General features: G+C 44.9%; 1 pseudogene; it reads left to right on the top strand.

Moving 5' to 3' along the window:
- Positions 1 to 9383: 9383 nt before the first annotated feature.
- Positions 9384 to 10864, top strand: LOC147329723 (uncharacterized; annotated as a pseudogene).
- The last annotated feature ends 8149 nt before the right edge of the window (positions 10865 to 19013 follow it).

The following is a 19013-nucleotide window of genomic DNA, read 5'->3' as shown; positions in this document are numbered from 1 at the left end:
AAGCCCAAACTAAACAATGCTTCACCGTGTTGCCCAAAAAGCTCGTGGTAACACTTCCGAATGACATTCATCCCCAATACACCCGGAACCGTGGAAGGTCCTGCACCTGGAGGATCTTTAACGATCAACACGCCACACTGTGGAAGAAACTTGTCACCGAGCTCTACACTTAGCTCGATATAGCCAAGGTAAGGAATGGACAACCCATTAGCCGCTTTAAGCTGCAACCAATGACAAGCTTGGAGACGCTCTTGACCCCAGGACTCAAAATGCTGGCGGAAAAAACTTTCAGTAATGGTGGAGACCATGGACCCCGTATCAACCAAACAAGGTACTTTTATACCGCCCATGTCCACATCTATATGAGGACAGGATGAAATTAATTTGGAGACTGCCTCTGGACCATTAGAAGCAACCCTTGAGCCAATAGACACCCCACCCGAACTGTGGCTCAGCAATACGGAGGGTGCTAGTTTTCCGAAGCCGTATTTAAAGGAGAGTGCCTGCGATTATGCAGAGGGGCCTGCGAAAGAGGCCGGGAACGAGGAACGCGTTCCCCATCACATTCCCGAGCAAAATGTCCAGGTTGCTGACAACGACGGCATATAATGGAATCGCCCCGTCCTGAGCGAGGCATTCGATGGGGGCCCTGCAATCGAGCAATGCTCTGAGTGAGCTGATTAAGTTGCTCCTGCTGGCACTTTAACAATTCCTTCATCTCGCTCATCTCAGACAAATGGGTAGACTGGGCTATTCCTGAAGGACCGCTATGGACCCCATACTGAATGCCATAAACAGAAGGGACAGAATTGATTCTATGCCTAACGCCACTAGGCAACCCTTCACGTTCCCACCTAATAGCTTCCCCTCTAATCTCCAGCAATGTCAGTGTTGGCTGCCTCCTTACTAGCTGCTTTAACTCCCGCCGCAAGGTACTATCTAAAACCTGTTCAACAAATTGATCTCTTAATAAAACATCAGCATTGGGCATGCCATTGGGGGCACTCGATTTAACTTTTTCCATAAGACCCAAGAGAGCGAGGGAAAACTCTTGCAGTGTCTCACTTTCCTGCTGTTTTCTGGAGAAGAAAGCTTCCTGCAATGCTACATAGGAGTCTGAACAGCCATAAAGTTCTTGCAATATAGTAATTATCTTAGCAGGATCAGTCCTCTCTGCACTAGAGCGATATTTGATCTCCTCACGTGCTTCTCCTTCTAGGTGGTCAAACAGGAAAAATGCTTTATCAGCCAAAGACAAATGACGTGCTCTAGCACAACCTTCTATTTCCTCCAACCATTCATTCAACCCTATACCTGATTTTCCTCTAAACATAGGGCATTTTCTGTCACGGGGCACAAAAACTAGTCTCTCTGCTACAGAGACACCAGCCGTTGGGGGGTTCACAGATGATGCAGTTGAAGTAGAAGGTGTAGCACTAGTACCTGACCCAACAGCCCTCTCCTGGCGCAGCCTCTCATTGTCTGCTTTCAGCTGCGCGATCAAGTCCCTGAGTTCCTGTAACTCTTCCTCCATCTCTGTAACACAGCTGTGAAACCCCACACCAAAGTAGCTGCTGCTTTGCCTTTATTCTGTACAAAATAAAATTAAAAAAACAGTTTACGTTACACCAGACAAAAAAAAAAAAAAAGAACACACGTCTCTGTGTTAAAGAGTATATCCTGTCGACAACAACGCCAAGTTTGTGGCGAGACGAGGATGGGATATAAAGTAAATACTCTTTGCAGTTTTAAAAAGACAACGCCACCCTGGGAATTTCACCCAGAGAATACTGAAAGTAACACTAAATCACCAGAAAGGCACTTAGGTTCGCTATACTCAGTCCAGAGACGAGGTTCAATGATCAACAAATTCACAATTTATTAATAATTATTTAAAACACCATATAAAAGCACAATCATAAATATTCAAGTACAAATATGCTTAAAAAGGTATTCAGAGCTGAGGCTTACCAGTGGAGGGGCAGGGATGCCACACACAAACTAAAGAAAGAAAACACACCCAAAACACAAGTGCAACACACTATCACACACACTCACACTAATAAACTAGACAAGGCAGGTGTGTACACTCAAGGGATCCCACCACCAAGGCACCCTAGTCTCCTCCACGTCGGCACTCCGCATCTGAATAAAAAGAAACAAAGAAAATTTTAATATATTACAACAAACTAATGTGTAGCACCGGGGGATAACCCAACTGCAGGACCACACTGGTGATCTACAGCTAGAAAAAGGGCCTCCCACCAGTGGTGTAACAAAAATCCAAACTACAAATCAAAAGCAATAAAGCAACATACAATCTGGATAAAACGCTAAAATCTGGAGCAAACGGAATCGCCGTACTGCTCCAACTTGCCGTCACACAACGACAAGTTAACAGTCAATCAATATGCACGCCAGCTGACTCCGATAACCGGCATGCATATGGCCGTTGTCCATGCCGACGTCCACTGTAAAAGCTGACAGCAGCAGGGAAAGAAATCTCACAACGGGAACAGACGATAAAAGCACAGCAAGGCAAAACAGCAGCACTTCAGTTCGTGTAGCTTGGCGCAAAACTACGGCCCACACTTCCTGCGAAACATAATAAATAATTACTATAAAAGAACAATAGAAGGCAGAGAGCGTGACAAAAGTTGATTACGTACCAAGTAAGCCGGGTCACAGAACGTAAGCAGAATAGCTCAGAGGAGGCTTCTATAGCTACGACCAGCCACGATGGAGACTTCAGAGGAGTAACCCACAAACGATCTCTACCACACCGAGGAAGTCAGGTGACCAAAAAGGAGATCACAGGCAAGCGATGCAGAGACACTCAAATGGCCACTATTTATACCAGCGCCCCCTAATGGGCCAGGCTGAAAGTGGGTTGGACCGAGGGATAACATTCATCCTGCCACACATAGTATATCTAAGGCCATCTATATCATACCTGTACACCAGCAGCCATTGTATGCCCAATTTGGAATTGTTCATCAGAGTTACACGTGTTTGATATGGTAGCGTTTCTGAGTGGGCGTGAAGTTTATCCGTCGTTTTGTTGCCGGACTTTTCGTATGAAATCTTCCACCTCCGCTGGTGTGTGGAAAAGGAGCCTGTTGTCATGGTGGAAAATCCTCATTTTTGCTGGAAAGATCAGTCCGAAGTTTATGTGCATTTCACGGAGTTGTTGTTTTACCTGGTTGTATTGTTTTCGCTGTTTCTGTACCTCCGTTGACAGATCAGGGAAAAACATAACGTGATATCCGTTGTGCGTTATTTTTCCCTTCAGACGTGCCGCTCTCATCACCCTCATCTTGTCTTGATAATTCAAGAATTTCATGATGATCACACGAGGTGGGCCAGTTGGAGTGTTTCGGCCTTGTAGCCTGTGTGCTCGTTCAATGATAGGTGGGGATGGGAGCGCGTCCCGTCCCAAAACATCCATTAACCATGTTTGCAAGAATATTGTAATTTCTCCTTGTTCAGTATTCTCGGGTAGTCCGACGAGTCTCAGATTGGATCTTCGACTTCTATTTTCGAGGTCATCCACCTTTAGCTGGAGTTCCTGAAGTTTCTTATGAAGGGAAGCCTCTTTACTTGTGAGAGAAGAGACATCGTCTTCAATTTTACTGATGCGAGTTTCTGCTGAGGTAAGCCTCTCTGAAAACACTCCAATTGCGTCTTTTATTTCTTGGTTTGATGTTATAACTTCTTGCAGTTGGGCAGTGAAGTGAATTTTCAGCGACTGAATTGCGGCCAAAACACTCGCCTCGGTCTGTTGGGAGCTAGCACTAGCTCCTTCCATTTTCTCGGTTTCAGGTTCGTTGCTAGGATCGTCGTCTGATCCATCCTTTCCGGCTGTTTTAGGCTTGGACCTATATTTAGTCGGCATCCTGGCTGTTTAGATCAAAGCAGAAGCTTAGGTCGGTGAGGCAGCCGCTAAGAGGTTGGCTTTTAACCGCTGTTTAGGCGTACTTAAAGGACGATGAGGTCGGAGCTTGAAGTCTCGCTACCGTTCAGGTGGACGCCATAACCCTGCTGACAGAAAGAGGGTTTTTTTCCCCGAAAGGTCAAGGCCCGCCGCTCGCGCACTCTGTCTGCGCATGCGCATCCCAATGACTGACCCCCTCCGTCCGCTCCCGGGAGGTTATAGTATGACGTGTTCTGACGTCACTCTCTCTCTCCCTGTCATGTATTTGGCTCGAAACACATATTAACAAATTGCTCAGTTATGAACAACTACTCAGATCATTTACCTAAGCAGTGCGCTTTGTCAAAACGAAGTGTGTGTTCATTACACTGACATTCTGTTCTGCAATTGTTATTTACTTGTATCTTGTAATTTGACTTTACATACTGCTGGGTGGTTTGTAAAGTTTACAATAACTAGTATTATCATTATGCTATATTTTCAAAAATACATAATAATCTCTTTTTTTTCTTTTTTTTTTTTCTTCTTTTTTCCTTGATTACAGCTATGAAGATAATACTAAAGGGACACTCTAATGTGTACTGTAATGTGATGTTATATATTGGGAAATACAGAAGGTATACTAATGATATTCAGACACATCTCACTTTCCCTTTCTCTAAAAACACATTATCTTTTGAAAGTTCTGTTTCTATTACCAGATAGGAAATTGTCACCAAATCTTCTTAAATGGAATGTGCCCCTGAATAAATGCCCTGATAAAGATTCATGCTGGTTTTTTTGTTTTTGTTTTTGTTTTGTTTTTTTCTCGCCTGTCCCATTTGGTTCTTTAGTCATCAGAATTGTTATCTGAAGACCAACAAGGATACCCAATGGATTTACTTTGCCAAATGGATCATCGTGGCATTACCGTATTGGTCCATTTGGTCGATCTTTGTTTTTATTATTTATTATATTTTATTTTCAGATGTTACGAGACGGCCTACCTGAAGGAGATTAGGAATCTGGAGAACTGGTGCCAGAGGAACAACCTCCTTCTAAACGTCAGTAAGACAAAGGAGCTGATAGTGGACTTCAGCACTAAGCAGGAGAGGAACTACCAGACCCCCGTCATCAACGAGTGCCCAGTGGAGAGAGTGGACAGCTTCAAATACCTCGGAGTTCACATCACGCAGGACCTGTCATGGTCCTGTCACATCAACACCGTGGTGAAAAAGGCCCGACAGCGTCTCTACCACCTCAGACGCTTGAGAGACTTCCAACTGCCCTCCAAGGTGCTCAGGAACTTTTACTCGTGCACCATAGAGAGCATCCTGGCGGGAAACATCTTAACCTGGTTCGGGAACAGCACCATGCAGGACAGACGAGCTCTACAGAGGGTTGTGCGGTCAGCTGAGCGCACCATCCGCTCCGAGCTCACTGACCTGCACTCAATCTACAGCAGGCGGTGCTGGACCAAGGCCAGGAAGATCGTGAAGGACCTCAGCCATCCCAACAACAGACTGTTCTCTCTGCTGAGGTCAGGAAAGCGATTCCGCTCCCTGAAGACCAACACAGAGAGACTGAGGAGGAGCTTCTTCCCGCAGGCGATACGGTCTCTCAATCACACCACCACACAGTACTGACCCACACATACAGTTCTTACACACACACTGGACTTTCTGGACTTTGGTTTTGCACAACACTGGTCACTATATTCTTCATTTCCGGTTAATACTTGTACAGCTGCTGTTATTGTGTATATATTTATTTATATTTAGATTTCTTCATACATTCTTATATAGTTCTATATTGTGTATTTTGTTGTACAGTTATTTTATTTTCAACTTTAATTTATATATTTTATCTTATTCCTTCCCAGTTAAATTTACCCTTCATTCTAATTTGTGTTATACAGTTATTTCATTTTTAACCTTAATTTATATTTTATTCCTTCTTAGTTAAATTTACCCTTTTTAATTTTTCATATTTATTTCCTATCTTATTCATAGCCTTTTCCTTTTTTGTTTTCTTTAGGTCACGAGCAGTTGTCCAAGCATTTCACTACATATCGTACTGTGTATGACTGTGTACGTGACAAATAAAATTTGAATTTGAATTTGAATTTGAATTTGAATTTTGAATTTTACAGACGGGACAGACATGAGTGAGAGATAGGAAAGGGAGAAAGAAAGAGGAAGGAAAGGAAAAACAGAAGGGGAGAGGGACAGTGAGAAAGGGGGGGAGAAAAAAAATAAAAAATCTCCTGGATCACCTGTTGAGAGAAGAATAGAAAACAAGCAAAAAAAGACAAAAAAAAAAGAAACAAAGCAACATACTAAACACAACACCATCGCATTAATCTAGCTAAGTGTAAACAGCAGTAAATACTAAATATTCAATGTTGTTGTGCAGCACGCAGGACAGATGTGCTTCAAAGTAGCAGCCAAGAAAGGTGTAATTTGGGTCTACGAGCAGTGAACACCCGTGTGCATACCTGTGTGGATCAGCGCGCTTGTATTCCAAAGGTTTCTCCATGTAACGATCTGCTAGGGAGTGTGGGGGGGCCACAGCCCCGTCCTCCAGGGTGTGAAGCAGGTATGGAGGAGATCAAAACTCCAGACATCCAGAGGCCCCCAGAACACAAGAGACCATGGAAAACCAACAGAGGGGCAGCCGCGCCACTGTTCCAGTAAGAGCTGAGGAGAGTCCCAGATGAGGGTTCACTCAGCAGCCGCGGAGCAGAAGCCAGGGGGAGTTGCAGTGACGCGCCCGTGAGCTCCGCCGGCCGCCAGCTGTGCCTGAGTGACCGAGCCCCAGGCCGAGAGGCCGGGGGCACCCCACCCCCGAAGGGGCCCGAGCGAGCCCCAGGCTCCAGGCCCAGATAAGCGGCCGCCAAGGAGTGAGCCGGTGTGTACCTGGACGCCCACCCCCAGACACAAAGAACCACCCACGCACCGACACCTGAGGGAGTCAGCCACCGGCAGGGGAAGTGGTGGTAGGTGGAGATAGGCCTCCAAACCTTGGAGGGCCTGAGGTGTCCCCAGAGAGGTGGCGTCTGATACCCAGCCTGACATATAGACACAGACATACAGGCACACACAGACACAAACATCCATTCCCACCCTCATGCTCTCATATGCACTCACTCCACACTCAACCAACGTGGAGACAGACATAAAGAGACGCTGTACACACGATCACACTCCCCAAGCGTACTCTACAAACCGGGTCTAGGTACCCTTGCCCCTGGAGGGGGAACTGCACCCAGACCCAGGTGGTGTTACCCTTTTCCCTGCGGTGGGGAGAGGCAGACCACCCGACTCCGGGGTGGTCTGCCTAATAATCTCAAAAGTAATGCCTTGGAGTAGAAAATAGTAATGCTTTATTAAAATGTAAAACTAAAGTACGGTATTTGAATGTGTGTATTGTGTCTACTGTTTGTTAACTCACCATATTCATAATGGGTTTGCAGGGATGAAGAACCTTTTGTTCTTTAAAGAACCCTTTGTAATAGCTGAAGAACCATCCACAAAATCAAAAGGTTCTTTGACGTATGATGGTTCTTTAAAGAACCATGAAGACATCTGAAGAACCATTTAAGAACCATAATTTTTCTGAGTGTATACCATCAAAACAGTGAACATCACTGTCACAACAGTGTTTATTTTCATTCAAAGGCTTTATGATTTTTCCTATAATGGTGGGCCGGTCTCTAGTCAAAATGCCCGGGACGATTGTCTGTCCCAGTCCAGCCCTGTATGCAGCTCATCTGCAGTCTGGTGTTACCTACATCTTCCTATTCAGAAGGCAGAATTTCCGAGTTCTGAGTACAATCGAAAGCACCACGACTGCAGTTTTTGTATTGGATGTAAAAGGCGCGCATGATGCTGTGACGTAGGCTAGAATCATGGCACCAGTCAATGACGGTCCAGGCGTGGGATTTCTCTCGTGGAAATGTGCACATTATCTTTTCCTTTCTATTGGTAGGTGGCACAGTGCACTGTGGCAAGTAAGCAAGCTAGAAGACTGGCAAAGTTATGGAAGCAACACATTAACAAGAGAATTCTGAGTAAAACCAAAGTTACTTTCCCTAGTAACTAGTTACTTTGAAAGTAACGAGTAACTTGAAGTAACTGAGTTACTTTTGAGAGAACTAGTAATGTAACTAAGTTACTGATGGGTTTAGATTTTATTATTGTCATTTGTATTAGGAAACATTTAACCATATATGCTTAGAGGTGTATAATCAATTGTGTAGTGATAGGATGTGTGATCTTTCGCAGGCTACAGAGGCTTGGTGTGTATTCCACACTGGAATGCACACCTACATCCTAGGAGCACGAGAGAGGTCGTACCTTGTTTTATTGTTTTATGGTAGGATTAACGTAGCTACGTCTGTTCTAGTCTAAGTGCTTTTTGTTTAGATGAACTGCTGGACTTCTTCACCATGTTATCTAGGGTGAACCATCTAGGGTGAGGGGGAGGCTACCCTCTTCCTGACCAAGGATGTTTGCTTTTGTGCTTTCATGTTATATGACCCTTTTGATCAGCAGTACCACACACACACACACACACACACACACACACACACACACACACACACACACACACACACACACACAGTATTCTTTGTTCACATATATACCTATGTAAGATGCTATATGTTAATGACCCTATGCATATTCATGTAACCACAATAAAAGGAGTGCTATGGGGAACCTGGCTGAGAATCTGACAGAGGTCAAGTGGTGGAACGACGCTTGGCTCCAGCCAGGTCTCCCTCATGCATGAGTAAACCATAGAACTTTGGTGCCTTGTGTCTTGCTTTTTGCTGCGTAGCAAATTGTCCTTAACGTTCCAGCGAATAGGTTTATGCTACAAACCTATCATTAATTGGTCCTTCGAGAGCCGGATCCCTGGAGTCGACATTCACCGAGGGGAAAAGAGACACGCCGACAGACTGACGTCAGCCAGGACTTATAGAGGTCCTGCAGCAAAGTCCCGAGGCGTGAGAATTCGTCATCGGGCCGGTGGATTAGCCGTCTGTTTTTTCTCCTCGATGGATGACGATTGACGGGATTCGGGACTGATGCTACTCGCAATAAGCAACACCAAGTAAGTTTAAAGAGCCCGACTCTATAACCGTGTGGTTGTGCAGTCTCCGCCACTTTGTGAGGCGTTGAGAAGTTCGCTACTTTGTGGAGCGATAAGTGAGTTTTTCGCTGCTTTGTGGAGCGATAACTGGGTTCCTCGCTGCTTTGTGGAGCGAGAGGTGAGTTCTCCGCCACTTTGTGAGGAATTGAGAAGTTCCGCGGGGTCCAGACTGTGCTGGGCGATAGGCCTATTTTGTGTTGTTGTCGTTGTCGTTGTCGTTGTTGTCGTCGTTGTCGTCGTTGTTGTTGTTGTTGTGTGAGTGTGTGCGGAGCAGAACGCGTGGTCTGTGACGTCAGCAGCTGTTGTTGTTATTATGGGTTCCCAAGCAACCAAGAGTGTGTCAGAGGGTGATGAGAAGTTTATGGTGAAATTCGCTCCCGGTAGCGCAAAGTATTTAGGACATTGGCGCAAGAAATATGATTTTGAAGGTAAATTGGTTGTAGGACAATGTCAAATGTTAGTAGACCAGTTGACAGTAAAGGCAGCTTGTGCAAAAGGGAAATTGAAACAGGAGAGAGAGTTGCAACTGGCGTCCGCTAAATTGTGGTTAGAGCAGGCGCAGAAAAGACAGGAGGCAGTGAATGCGAAGACAGCAGCTTTGCAGGCATTAGCTGTGAAACCTGAAGATGAGACGGTGCGGTCTACTTCAGTGGTGCTGATGTTAAAAGACCAACAGCGTAGAGCAGCATTAGCGAGAGAGAGAGAGGCCAGAGAGGAGGTAGAAAAGCAGGAGCAGGAGAAGAGAGAGAGAGAGGAGGAGGATAGAGTACGGCAGGAGTTTGGGGATGCCGCAGCACGATATATAAGCCCTTATAACACTAGATCCAAAACTAAAAGGGATGAGGCGAGTGCAGCTGGTATGCCTGCCTACCCTTTCCATGATACCTTTCCCATGGTGGAGGTTGCAAATCCCCACTTTGGTGTTGAAGATGACCGAAGCCGTGTTATTTGTGTTTACAGGCCATGGACTGAATCTGAATGTGCAGAGGCATGTAAAGATTTAGGAAACCCGTTGACTAATGTTGATGAATTTATCGCCCGACACAAGCAACTCTGCTCCTCGTATCGTTTAAACGGTCAGGAAACAGAAGCCACCTTTAAGAAGTGTCTCACATATAACTGGGCTCGGGTGCGAGGCACCTACACAGGGAGGGATGGTAATACTGTCCTACCCTATGGCCATGCAAATTTAAGAGGCCAAGTTGATGGGGTTTATGAGCGTCTTAGAAATACTTTTAAAGCTTCTGTAGATTACAACAAAATTGCCCAATGCATTCAGAAGGCAGGAGAAGATGTTCATGAGTTCAGGGCAAGATTAGAGGAAGTTTTCAAAGAACATAGCTGCCTTGAAGAGAGTGCAGAGAAGGCCAGCCCATATCAGCAGCAGTTAAAACATGCTTTGATGAATGGCTTTCATTCACCCATTGCTGATTTCATCAGAAAACAAAATGTTAGTCATAACACTGACGGGTCCGTTGAATGCATGAACTAGGCCCGCCATGCACAGGAAGTCATTAAAAAAAAAAAAAAAAGAAGTTACAAAGCTCTGAGGCCGCTGCTTTTTTAGCAGGTGAAATTTTGTTTCAGGGACAGGCTGGAAGAGAGCAAAATAGAGGCAGGAATAGGAGAAATAGAGGCTCATGGCAATTTGGGAGGAACCGTGGTAAAAGAGATAATAGATGCTATGCATGTGGGGAAATGGGCCATCACGCAAGGGAGTGTCCTGATCGCATGCCTGAAGAGTATAAACGCCCTGATCCAAGAAACCCTTATTATAATAAATGACTAGCACCTGTTGACACTGCTAACACACATACATGTACAAATGATCCCTTACTTTGTCAGAATTTACAACAGCCTGTGTTTCAAACTCTAGATTTGACTGAAGTATTGTTAAATCTGTCAGGGAAAGAAGTAAAACCAGTTCGCACGTTAACTGTGCAAGGCAAAACTGTTCAATTTCTGTGTGATTCAGGGGCAGATAAAACTGTTTTAAAAGATCATGTGTCAGGAGTCGATCCTTCAAATGGCACAATTTATGTGAAGTCTGCAAATGGTCAGTTAAATCAGCATAGAATCTCTAAACCAGTGTGGATTAGAGATCCTACCACAGGAGAGGCAGCTCAGGGTTCAGTTGTAATGTGCCCAACTTGTCCGGTGAACCTCTTGGGAAGAGATATGATGATGAAACTTGGAATTTCAATAATTCCAACATCCATTGGGATGATAGCTGCAGGAAAAGGTGAAACTGCTGAGACAATGGTTCATCAGGACAGTGGGGATTTGCATTATTACTGGACACTCGACCTGTCGGCCTCCAGACCTGATCAAATAAACTGTAAACTGTTAGCTGCAGCTGAGGAAATGTTGACAACTAGCCATGACATACAGCCACCAGAAGACTTGCATGTCACACTGAGATTTAAGACCATGCCTGGGCCTGATGAGGCCTACACAGATAAAGTGCTGAAATTAGGGCCACAGAGAATCACCATAAAAGCAATATATACTGATGGTGAAAGAGCGTAAATATAAGAAATCTGGTTTAACTGTTGATTCAGAAATCTATAAATACCATGTACTTCAGTATAAAGACTCCATTAACAAGGCCAAACAAAGCTTCTACTCTGGTATTATCAGTTCTTATGAGGGTAATGCTAGGACTCTGTTTTCAGTTTTCAACAAACTAATTCAACCCCCCAACGCTTTACCACCGCACTTCTATTCCTCTGAAACATGCAACTCCTTGATGCTGTTCTGGACTACGAAAATCGATAACATCCACCAGCAACTCAGATCGAATGTTGTGTCTACGCCCTCTCCAGAACCTCTTCTCCTTTTTGAGCCGTTTTCCACTTTTCATCTTCCTGATTTATCTGATATTTCCGAGTTAATATGTAAATCAAAGCCTGCCACATGTCATCTTGACCCCATGCCCACGGGGCTTGTGAAATCCTGCCTCTCTTCTTTACTCCCACTCATCTGTGCTATCATTCACTCTTCTCTCACCACCGGTATCGTTCCCTCCTTATTGAAGACTGCTCTAGTCACTCCTATACTGAAAAAACCTTCTTTAGATCCTAACAACTTTAACAACCTCCGTCCGATTTCCAATCTACCCTTCATTTCTAAGATACTCGAAAAAGTGGTTGCAGCTCAACTTCATTTACACCTGGTTAATAATAACATCTATGAGAGATTTCAATCTGGTTTTCGCTCATGTCACAGTACCGAAACTGCTCTACTTAAAGTCACTAACGATCTCTTAATCGGAGCTGACTCTGGTCTTCTCACCATTCTCGTCCTTTTAGATCTGAGCTCTGCCTTTGACACCATTTCTCACTCTGTCCTTCTAAGCAGACTTTCCTCTCTGACACACCCCTCGCCTGGTTTCAATCATATCTCCTCGACCGCTCCCAGTTTATTCAACTAAGATCATTCCGCTCTCGTCTATTCCCCGTCACCTCTGGTGTACCCCAAGGCTCAGTTTTAGGCCCTCTTCTCTTTATAATATACATCCTCCCTCTAGGTACCATCTTCCGCAAATTTGATCTTCAGTTTCACTGTTTTGCTGATGACACCCAGTTATATCTCTCTTGCAAACCTGATTCCTCCCTCCCACCTTCTTCCCTTACAGAATGTCTATCCGAGTTAAAATCCTGGTTTACCTCTAATTTTCTAAAGCTCAATGAGGATAAAACTGAGATCCTCCTTATTGGCACCAAATCCAACCTTTTAAAGGCAAACCATTTCTCACTTACCATCGATAACTCCACAGTTTTCCCTTCTCCTCAGGTTAAGAGCCTTGGTGTCATCCTAGACAGTACACTTTCTTATAAATCACACATCAATAATCTCACCCGTTCTGCCTACTTCCATCTACGTAACATTAACAGATTGCTTCCTTCTCTTTCCACCCAGTCTACGTCCATTCTTGTACAGAGTCTTGTTACCTCCCGTATTGACTACTGCAATTCTCTTCTGCATGGTCTCCCCCAAAAATCCCTCCATAAGCTTCAACTGGTTCAGAACTCTGCTGCTCGCATTATCACCAGAATCCCCTCCTACCAGCACATCACCTGTTCTTCAGGAACTTCACTGGCTCACAGTGAAATTCCGGATAATTTTCAAACTTTTTCTGCTCACTTTCAAGGCCATTCATAACCTCGCTCCTTCTTACCTTTCTGACCTGTTAACCACCACTTGTTCTGCCCGTTCACTTCGTTCTTCTTCTTCTGTCCAGCTTACTGTACCTTCCTTCCGCCTCACCACCATGGGAAGCAGAGCTTTCAGCTGCTCTGCTCCCAGGCTGTGGAATTCTCTGCCCCCTGAAATAAGAAATATTGGTTCTCTCCCCCAGTTTAAATCCCAACTCAAAACTCATCTGTTCAAATCTGCATATTCACTGTGAATCCACTGTTTGTTCATTTTATCTTGTGCTTTATTTTATTGTTCTTATTCTGCCATTGTTTTACTAAGTGTTTTATCCTATTGTAAAGTGTCCTTGGGTGACTTGAAAGGCGCTCATAAATAAAATTTATTATTATTATTATTATTATTAAACCATGGCTGGATGTAGTGTTATCCTTTCTAAAGCTGCACAACAACTTTTTACAGGGCAAACACCACATATTTCACTGACAAAGAGTGGCACAGCTGAGTGGACAGACTTAGCATCTTTGGTGAGACAGGGGGAGAGTGTTGGAATGTGGCAGCAAGCTGGAGGGGGTTGGGAGACAGACGTGCAGCACAACAACTTTCGTAAAAAGCTGGGATGGGTGATACATACTACACCACAAACACATTTACAGGGGAGTGAGAATGACACAGCAGAATGATATGTTGTAGATGTCAAAGATCACCCGGAGCTTAAACAGGTCCCAGAGAAGCTCTGGGTTACTGGGAAGACTGATGTGGGGTTAATAACAACAGCGAGTCCAGTAGTAATAAAGCCCAAAACGTCTTTTAGGCCAAGAGTGAAACAATATCCCTTGAAGCCTGATGCAGTAGAAGGTATTAAACCAGTAATAGAGGATATGATTAAAGCAGGGATACTAGTTGAAGCTCCACAAGCAGTATGTATCGCTAGCGGTAAGCGTAAAGGAGGTGGGCTTGCTGTTTTAGTTAACAACCGGTGGTGTAACCCTGCCAACATAACAATCAAAGAAAGGATTTGTTGCCCGGACACTGAACTGTGTGCTGTTGGACTCAGGCCGTATTATTTACCCAGGGAATTCTCTCACGTCATCTTGGTGGCTGTTTATGTTCCCCCCTCTGCTAACCCCACAGCTGCATGTGACACTATCCACTCTGCCATAGCTCGGCTACAGACTCAGCACCCGAGTGCCTTTATTGTGATCTCGGGTGACTTCAACCATGTATCACTGGACAATACACTACCAACATTCAAACAATATGTGGACTGTCCCACCAGGGGAGAGAAAACTTTAGACTTACTGTATGCTAACGTCAAGGATGCATACAGCTCCTCCTCCCTCCCCCCACTTGGTAGGTCAGATCATAACCTGATTCACCTCACCCCCCGCTATGTGCCAATTGTGAGGAGGGAACCTGTGACCACCAGGACTGTTAGGAGGTGGTCAGAGGAGGCAATAGCGGAACTACAGGGCTGTTTCGAGGTGACCGACTGGGAAACACTCTGTGAGCCTCACGCCGAGGACATCAATGGGCTTACTGAGTGTATCACAGACTACATAACTTTCTGCACCGACTCCATTGTTCCAGCTCAGACTGTTCATTGTTACCCAAATAACAAGCCGTGGGTGACTAAGGACATCAAAGCCCTCCTCAACAACAAGAAGAGGGCTTTCAGAGGGGGCAACAAAGAGGAGGTGAGGAAGGTCCAGGTGTTACTAAAGGACAAGATCAGAGAGGCTAAGGACAATTACAGGAGGAAGCTGGAGTGGAAACTCCAGCAGAACAGCATGAGAGAGGTGTGGAGGGGCATGAAGACCATCACTGGATTCAGGCCAACCAACAGCAGGGGAGCTGAGGGAGGTGAGAATAGAGCCGACGAGTTGAATCTGTTTTTCAATAGATTCGACACCACAGTGTCTGCTCCCACCCCCACAACCTCACCTGCAGTCAGCCTGGAATCCAGAGCCACACCACTGTGCCAGCCTCTCTCTTCACATGTTGCCTCCTGTGAGATTCCTGACACCCCTCCCCCACCCATCACCTTCACTCAATACCAGGTTGAGATGCAAATGAGGAGACTTCACTCAGGCAAGTCTGCTGGACCAGACGGAGTGAGTCCCCTTGTCCTCAAGGCCTGTGCCCCCCAGCTGTGTGGAGTCTTTCATAAACTGTTTATGCTGAGTCTGAGTCTGCAGAGGGTCCCGGTGATGTGGAAGACATCATGCCTCGTCCCTGTACCAAAGACGCCTCGTCCCAGTGGCCCCCAGGATTACAGGCCCGTGGCACTGACCTCCCACATCATGAAGACCCTGGAAAGGCTCATCCTGGACCAGCTGCGACCCATAGTAAGACCACATCTGGATCCCCTTCAGTTCGCTTATCAGCCTCGTCTCGGAACAGAGGACGCCATCATCTACCTGCTCAATCGTGTCTACACCCATCTGGACCAGCCGGCGAGCACTGTGAGGGTCATGTTTTTTGACTTTTCCAGTGCTTTCAACACCATCAGGCCGACCCTCCTGGGTGATAAGTTAGCAGCGATGCAGGTGGATGCTTCTCTGGTGTCCTGGATTGTTGATTACCTGACAGGAAGACCACAATATGTACGTCTCCCACAGTGTGTGTCTGACAAGGTGATTAGCAACACAGGGGCACCACAGGGGACTGTCCTCTCCCCCTTCCTCTTCACCCTCTACACCACAGACTTCAGCCACTGCACAGAGACCTGCCATCTTCAGAAGTTTTCTGATGACTCTGCGGTGGTTGGATGCATCAGCAGGGATGATGAGACAGAGTACCGGGCTGTGGTCGACTCCTTTGTCACGTGGTGTGAGCAGAATCATCTGCAGCTCAACGTGGCAAAGACCAAGGAACTGATCGTGGACTTCAGGAAGACCAGGAAACACTTGACCCCTGTTTCAATCCAGGGGGTCAGTGTGGACATTGTGGAGGACTATAAATACCTTGGAGTACACATTGACAATAAACTGGACTGGGCTAAAAACACCACAGCACTTTACAGGAAGGGCCAGAGTCGTCTCTATTTTTTGAGGCGACTGAGGTCCTTCAACATCTGCCAGAAAATGCTGAGGATTTTCTATGAGTCTGTGGTGGCCAGTGCGATCCTCTATGCTGTTGCATGCTGGGGGAGCAGGCTGAGGGTCGCAGATGCCAACAGACTTAATAAACTGATCCGTAAGGCCAGCAATGTTGTGGGGATGGAGCTGGACTCCCTCAAGGTGGTGTCGGAGAGGCGGATGCTGTCCAAGATAAAGACAATGTTGGATAACACCTCCCACCCACTCCATGACATGTTGGTCAGTCACAGGAGCTCGTTCAGTGAGAGACTGAGATTACCGAAAAGCACCACTGAACGACACAGGAAATCATTCCTGCCTGTGGCCATCTCCCTGTACAACGCATCCACTTAACACACTGTTTGCTGCTACAACTACACGTTTCTTTTCCAAATATTTATTTATAAGTGACTTATGTATGTATGTATGTATATATATGTATATATTGTACTATTCTTAGTTAGCGTATTGTCTGTCTTGTCTTAATGTTGGTTTAAAATGGAGCACTGTAACAAAAAATAATTTCCCCCAGGGATCAATAAAGTATTCTGATTCTGATTCTGATTCTAACACACCCATCTTCCCAGTTAGAAAGGCTGATTCACAGTCGTGGCGCATGATTCAAGATTTAAGAGCTGTAAATCAGGCAGTGGAGAGTATAGCTCCATGCGTCCCCGACCCCCACACCTTGTTAAATCAGCTTAAGCCAGACATGACACATTTCACTGTGGTAGATTTAAGTAATGCTTTCTTTTCCATACCAGTACATGAGAATTCGCAAGGCTGGTTTGGTTTCACGTATCAAGGCAAAAAATACACATACACCAGATTGCCGCAAGGTTTTTGTGATAGTCCTACAATTTTCACACAGAATATTACAAATTGTCTGTCTGATTTTGTGATTCCACCACATTCACAGATGTTGGTATATGTCGATGACATTTTAATTGCATCCAATTCAGAGAGGAACTGCAAAGACATATCATTGGCATTGCTGACTCACTTAGCTGAGACAGGTAACAAGGCCTCACTTTCAAAGCTACAGTGGGTAAAGACAGAAGTGAAATTTTTAGGACATCTGCTTAGTGCAGCAGGGAAGAGCATACATCCAGAGAGGAAAACAGCTATCTTGGCAGCACCTAGGCCAGTGACAAAGAAACACATCAGAATCAGAATCAGAATCAGAATACTTTATTGATCCCTGGGGGAAATTATTTTTTGTTACAGTGCTCCATTTTAAACCAACATTAAGACAAGACAGACAATACGCTAACTAAGAATAGTACAATATATACATATATATACATACATACATACATAAGTCACTTATAAATGATGCATGATGCAATTCCTAGGGTTGCTAAATTTCTGTCGATCGTGGATGCCCCATTACTCTGAAATTGCGCAGCCATTATTAGATATGATGTACAGTAAACCTTTAGCTATGTCAGAAAGTTTAAGTTGGACCCCTGAGGGGGAGCAAGCTCTGTGCATGCTGAAACAGATGCTGACAGGAGCATCAGTCTTAGGACTTCCAGATTATAACAAGCCTTTTGTTCAAACTGTTGACTGTAAAGGGCATTTTATGACATCCATGTTAGCACAAAAATGTGGAGGTCGAATGAAGCCAGTAGCTTATTATTCTAAGAGGCTGGATCCAGTGGCTTGTGCCTTACCTCACTGCGTGCGATCTGTGTGTGCAGCCGCTGAAGCCGTAAAGTGTTCTGGTGAAATTGTTTTGTTTCACCCTTTGACTCTGCTAGTTCCACATGAGGTTGATGTTTTATTGCTGCAGACTAAAATGACATTTTTGTCACCTGCCAGACACTTGTCTTTAATGTCACTGTTGCTCTCCCAGCCACACATAACTATTAAGCGGTGTACAACTTTGAATCCCTCTACATTGTTGCCCACAGAGGAGGAGGGTACACCACATGCGTGTAGTGAGCATGTAGAAACACAGTGTAAACCTAGAAGTGATTTAAAGGAAGCAACCTCAGCAAGGACCAATTTTCATGAGCATTGCCCCCTATTGTGTTTTTTGAAGAATAAGTATGTGGTATGGCATGACGTTGATTTGTTTTGTCACCAAATTTGTATGGAAATTTCTGGATCAAGGTGTTAAGTTTGTCAACTGTGAAGTATTTTTTGGAGATTAATAAGCTAATACAACGTGCCAGTTCCGTGGGAACAATACCTTCAAAGATATCGTGGTCAATATCTGGGGGATATCCAGTGCTGACATGAAAATGTGAGAGATTCTCTGTCAACACACATTGTTTTTTTACACCACAGAGAGCAGTTGCATTTTCTTGAGCACAGTGGACATGAATTTCATGGACCTCTCTGGTTCGAAGTTGGAAAATCCCTGACATTACATCCTGATTCTAAAATTCTGATTTGTCTCCAGTACAAAACCTACAAATGGATCCACCAGAAAAACTCTCAACAAATCCACCAATACCATGAGCTGAAAGATTGTCCGCTATTACACATTGGACAGAGCCTTTTACAAATTTACCAAGCTGAGACACAAAGACACCATGCTTTTCTAAAATGGTCTTGAGTGAGAGGCTCCAATACTATAACGAAACCAAAAGCTTTTGTGTCATCTGACTTGCAAAGTACAGCTAAATAAATTGAACTTAGTGCTGAATGGGAACCTGGTGGTAAACTACCCAAAACCCAATAGACACCACAGAGTTTGT

The sequence above is a fragment of the Aulonocara sp. 'chitande type north' Nkhata Bay genome, linkage group LG5 (genome assembly GCF_057382095.1).
Source record: "Aulonocara sp. 'chitande type north' Nkhata Bay isolate Kocher_YH1m ecotype deep benthic linkage group LG5, A_spYH_male_GT1.1, whole genome shotgun sequence".
In the NCBI taxonomy this organism is placed as follows: domain Eukaryota; kingdom Metazoa; phylum Chordata; class Actinopteri; order Cichliformes; family Cichlidae; genus Aulonocara; species Aulonocara sp. 'chitande type north' Nkhata Bay.
Note: the sequence above shows the minus strand (reverse complement) of the source record. Positions and strands in the feature narration are given on the sequence as shown.